The following is a 6,000-nucleotide window of genomic DNA, read 5'->3' as shown; positions in this document are numbered from 1 at the left end:
ACTGTGCATTTTGCAATAGAATTTATAAGAAATGAGTATGTTAACGAGGGAATCATAACTATACACCAAAGGTAACACTTCTATATAGCTCCAAAAATCACAATGCTGTTGATGATTCTTCACCTATTGTAACTTTTAAGAAAATGCTTTGTTCTAAAACATTTCAAAAAGAAAGAATGCAGAATTATAAAGCAAATAAAGATAACAGTAGGAAAGTTCAAGCTTGAGTCCCTTCAAAACATTAATTTCATGTTCCTTATCACCCAGAATATTTTGTTATTAAAAATCTTACTTGTTTCATGACTGTTTTCAGAGATAAAGGCCAGCAAAATTGTTAGTATTTTTATTTAAACTAACATATGAAATACAACTTCATAATAATGAGTGATTTCTAATAATTAATAATTTTTAATTTTTCAGTGGTTTGGGGTAGACTAACCCTATTTAAGAATTATATTACCTAGCTGCACTATCTATATTTATAAAATAATTAGTCTAATTATTTGCTTGTTTGGCTATCATAGCTACATTGTTAAAATTAGAGCTTACTACCATCTTACCAAATGGTACTACCATATTTTCAGAAGACACTGAAAAATTACAGCAGTGACATGAATACTCAATCCAGTATGACCACATATAGACATTTTTATTTGTATTGAAACATCCAACCACAAAAATCAGCATATTTTGACTTATTTAATCACAATAAAAAACTATTATAAGAAATATCAAATGAATAGGAAATTTTCTATCATCCCTAAAATTAAAATATAAACACTAACATTTAAAATTTTATTATGGAGGCATAATGACACATATGTCAATGTTTTATGTCTGACTGGGTAGGTCAAAACTTGTGATTGTTGTGTCACTGACAAAGCACTGAAGTAAGCTTTCCTTGTTCCAGACATTAAAATGGGCAGGCTAAAAAAATGTGCTAAAATTTGAGCAGGACATTTAGTTGTTTGAGGTATTCTATGAGAGATTTCATTAGCTAATTTTTAGCAAGCATCTCTAATGTTATCTTTAAAACACAAATTTGGATAAGAATATTTTAAAGAAATACAGCCATGCATTTTAGGCAATTTTGTTCTGGAAGGTAGCAAGCAGAGAAAGTATAAATGCAAATTCTAAACCAAGTCACCTCATAAATATATTTATACATATAACACACACACACACACACCCCTCATTTTATTTCCATACACACAATTTACAGTAATACAAGAAATTTGTTTAATTATAATTTGTTTATATAATCATTTCACTTATTGGAAAATAGTCCAAGTTTTCAAGAACTTAGAAAGTTTGAGAAATAGTCTAAGTTTTCTTGGGAATGTTAAACATAAACTTCATATTCCCTGATTAAGTGGATTCAGTTTCAAGAAATAGACTGAGAAGTATTTTTATAATATTTGTTAATTTTGCTCAGAGCTTCTTTTTGTAGAAAATTATTTGTCTGAAAAGTTAATGTGTTACAATTAGAAAGTTAAATCATGATATATACTATACCAATTATATAGATGAATTACAATCATCTTTATTTTTATAATGTACACATGAAATACTGAGAAAATGCACTTTTAAGGATTTAAGTATCTGAATGTTAAACATGATTGTATTTTTATGAATAAGCAATTCTTTTCAAAATGATAACCTTTTTGTAATATTATTGAAGACATTATGGGCCGGGTGCGGTGGCTCACGCCTGTAATCCCAGAACTTTGGGAGGCCAAGGTGGGCAGATCACGAAGTCAGGAGATCGAGACCATCCTGGCTAACACGGTGAAACCCTGTTTCTACTAAAAATACAAAAAATTAGTCAGGCATGGTGACGGGCACCTGTAGTCCCAGCTACTCAGGAGGCTGAGGCAGAATAGCGTGAATCCAGGAGGTGGAGCTTGCAGTGAGCTGAGATCGCGCCACTGCACTCCAGCCTGGGCAACAGAGCAAGACTCCGTCTCAAAAAAAAAAAAAAAAAAAAAAAAGGACATTATGTACTGGCAAACTGCAGTGCTTTAATGTATTTTTAATGAAGAAAAATGTATTAATCGGCCAAGACTTTCAAAAGACCTAGTCTTATGTTATTTTAAGTTATAAGTAACCATTTTTGTTTTGTTCAATGTAATGATTTCCTGTGTGATAACCACCCTGAAGCAGAACAGCACAGAAAAGGTTAATTATAGGCTGATAATAAAAGGTAATGAAATTTTATTAATAATTTTATAACATCCACTCTATGACATGTGTGAAGATATTAATTTCTACCACACGGCAAATCAGTCTCACATTATATATGTTTTTTCATAGTTTTTTTTTTTTTTCTTTTTAACTCTAAAACTATTATCTAAAACAACTTGCACATGTGGGCATTGCACTTACATTATTGAACATCAGCTTGTCTTTAAAAAAAACAAAAACAAAAGAACTCCTTTATTTATTTTTCCTTCTTTTCAATACTCAAAGTTTTATTTTTATTTATTTATTTATTTTATTTATTTTTTGAGAGATGGAGTCTTGCTCTGTCACCCAGGCTGGAGTGCAGTGGTGTGATCTCGGCTCACTGTAACCTCTGCCTCCCGGGTTCAAGCAATTCTGCTGCCTCAGCCTCCCAAGTAGCTGGGATTAAAAGGCTTGTGCCACCACGCCCATATAAGTTTTGTATTCTTTTCGTAGAGAGGGGTTTCACTGTATGTTGGCCAGGCTGGTCTCGAACTCCTGACCTCAGGTGATCCACCTGCCTCGGCCACCCAAAATGCTAGGATTACAACCACGCCCGGCCAATACTCAAAAACTTTGAAATAACACATAATTCGAAGTAATGTTAACTTTTAATGACAGTAAACACCTTCCAAAAATATCCATATCTTTGAAAACTGAAGAATTATATGACAATGTCTATCTTTATATTAAAGGTGCTTTTATGTAGTTATACCTTCTTCTGAATTTTAGTGTTTAACCATTTCAAAGAATCTTAAATAAAAAAATCTGTTAACCACAATCAATGTTTAATTAAATACTGATGTGGCCCCAAATTTTGTTGGCAAGATTAAAAAAACTAAAGATGTGTTATGACTTAAGAGCAGACTTAATGTTTGCATCTTAGTAATTACAATAATATAGCATTTTCTAATTTTAGGCAATATGCTATTCTGTATAAGACTACCAAATTCAGAAAATTAATGGAAACATAAACATAAAAAGTTTTCAAAATTTAATAAAAGTAAATACTTAATAGCTTACACAAGGCATTTATCAACCAATTTTTATTTTTGACAAAAGAACATGAGAATCCTCTTTGCCTTACACTGTCTTTTTTTTCTCTGAAGAATTAAAAAATATATTCATATAAAAAATATATCTATTTGCACACAATATTAATCTAATATGGGCAGAGATATGAAACAGACTCTGTGAAAAGAAGTTGAGACAAAAAACTGAAATCCAGTTAAATAATATTACAAGGAGAGTAGTGTTATATTTACATTTTAAGTGTCGGGCCCGAGTTACGGAAAAGTGAGACAGAAAGACATGGAAGCTTTGAGGTGGTGGATAACTGACTACTGGTGGGAAAAAACAGAGGAGAAGCAAAGATAATTATACAAGATAGATTATTTTCTCTTACTTCTTAGATAAAGGCATTTACCAAAGCAATCTCTGTACATTGATAGTATTTAACTTCCAACTGAAATGGCAAATAGCAAATTGTAACTGTGTACATGGATTCATTTTCACTGGTGAAGTCTGTTAATGTGCTGGCTGAAATGAATATATATATTCTTATTTCTAAAGAATTGGGAGAAAAGAACTGATCTGCAATGGCATACAAATTATTTGGTATAACATGTATAAAACTAAATCAGATATGTTCTTGACAGTTACAAATCGGATTTCCCTTCAGAGTTATGATTATATTTGCTAGTATCCACCTAATCATTTATAAATGCTTACTGAATGGCCCAAGCCCTGTGTTGAAAGCTGGAGATAAATGATATATATGACACTGTTCCTGCCTTTAAAGAGCTTATAGATGTAGAAAATGAGTGTGTATCAGTGCAGGAGTCTTAAAGGTGCTGGCACAGAAGTAAATAAAGGCTATAAAGGAGACACAAAGTTTAACTGGAAAAAGAAAGAAAAGAAAATCCTTGAGAGATGAAGATGTTTCCCTAATGGTCTTTCACATATGTGTAATATCCGTACACTCTTTTTTCACAACCAAATATTTCCATACATTTGGTCACTGTTATTTCTGTATTGGACAGTTCCTATTTCAAATCTAAACCCATTTTAGCAGTGATGAACTGCTTCAATAATTTTATTTATTTATTTATTTTTGGAGAGGAGGGTCTCCCTTTACCACCCAGGCTGGAGTGCAGTGGCACAACCATAGCTCACTGCAGCCCCAAACTCCTGGGCTCAAGCGATCCACCTGGTTCAGCCTCCTGAGTAGCTGGGATTACAGGTGTGAGCCACTGTACTCAGCTTAAAACTACTACTTTTAAATTAAAATAACCTTTACTTAAATATTCCTTATTCTAGACTCACAACTTATTTGTTATATCAAAAAAAAAAGAGAGAAAGATTAACAATATAATTATACTAATTATGCTAGCATCAACTGTTATTCAGAACAAAAGTAATAAAGTTACAATTTCTCTATGTGCAATCACAAAAGAACTTCTGTAAGAATCCGATGAGTTTTAAAAATACCACATAAATCGATTTTAACATTGGTATGTTTCTAATTAAAAATAGACATTAAGATATATTTACTCTTTCGACAAACAAGAACTCCAACTCATGATGGTTTTATGGCTATAAAGGAATGAGATTATCTACAGGCATCATATTTCTTCATTATCATGGCAGAAAAATAAAAAAAACTATTTAATAAAACCATATATTGAAGTAAATGCAAAACAAGTTCCATTATAATTTGAGAGCTCCCAAATAATAGTATGAATTATTTTATTTAGGGCTGCCATATTTACTACACATATATGACATTACACTTATAAAGCAATTCCTATCAACAGTGGATACCTGTTATTTTACTCAGTCATTCAGTTGGTATCCAATCATTCTTCTTCTGGCAACAGAACCCCAGTTTTCCTCTGGAAAACACCCTTTCTCATTCTTAGTGTACCTGCCTCAGATAAGGCTGACAATCTTTCAATACCTCTAGAACAAGGGTGTCCAATTTTTGGCTTCCCTGGGTCACACTGGAAGAATTGTCTCAAGCCACACATAAAATACGCTAACACTAATGATAGCTGAAGAGCTTTAAAAAATGCAAAGAAAAAAATAGAAAAGTTTTAAGAAACTTTACAAATTTGTATTGGGCCACATTCAAAGCCATCCTGGGGCGCAGGTTGGACAAGCTTGCTTTAGAAGTAAAAACATGACCCAGGTCTGACCTATTGCTATACTCACACCCACAACCTTTACTGGTTTGGGTTTGAGCACATGACACAGGATGGCCAAACAAGAGCATGAGAATTTGTTAAACTTGTCGGTAAAGAGATATTTGTGTTCCTAATCTAGTAGAACACCAGCCTGTCATTGCTAGTGGCTATCTTACCACTACTATGAGAAAAGGAAGAACCTGACTGAAAATGAAGTTAACTTAGATAAAAATAAGACAGCATTTTTTGGCATCTGAATCTAACCATGTCTAAAGCCAGCACAGAGGAAATACAACTCTCTTTTTGCTTAAATAAATTTGAATTGAATTATGATAATTTCTATAATTTTGAGGGCTTCTATAATTTGTAACTGACCAAAAAGTATCTTTGAAAATATTTTTACATTCTTGTTATATCATGCATTATTTGCCTATCACAATACTGACATTTCATTTTATCTCTTAAATTTAATAGTCAAGATATCATAGTTCTGGTGAGGAAAAACAAGTAGATTAATTTACTTTTTACCATGATATACACTATATAATCTAACCAGATACATGCTTTTTATTTTCCCAATGTATTACCATAT

At 32.1% G+C, this 6,000-nt stretch overlaps 1 protein-coding gene across 4 annotated transcripts in view; it reads right to left on the bottom strand.

Annotated features, from left to right (window-relative positions):
- Positions 1-6,000, bottom strand: part of NOVA1 (neuro-oncological ventral antigen 1) — a 151,078-nt gene that overhangs the window by 4,992 nt on the left and 140,086 nt on the right. The gene's annotated exons all lie outside the window — the stretch shown is intronic.

Source organism: Colobus angolensis, unplaced genomic scaffold, assembly GCF_000951035.1.
Source record: "Colobus angolensis palliatus isolate OR3802 unplaced genomic scaffold, Cang.pa_1.0 Scaffold88, whole genome shotgun sequence".
Classification (NCBI taxonomy): Eukaryota; Metazoa; Chordata; class Mammalia; order Primates; family Cercopithecidae; genus Colobus; species Colobus angolensis.
The sequence above is the reverse complement of the archived record's forward strand: the minus strand, read 5'-3'. Positions and strand labels throughout refer to the sequence as shown.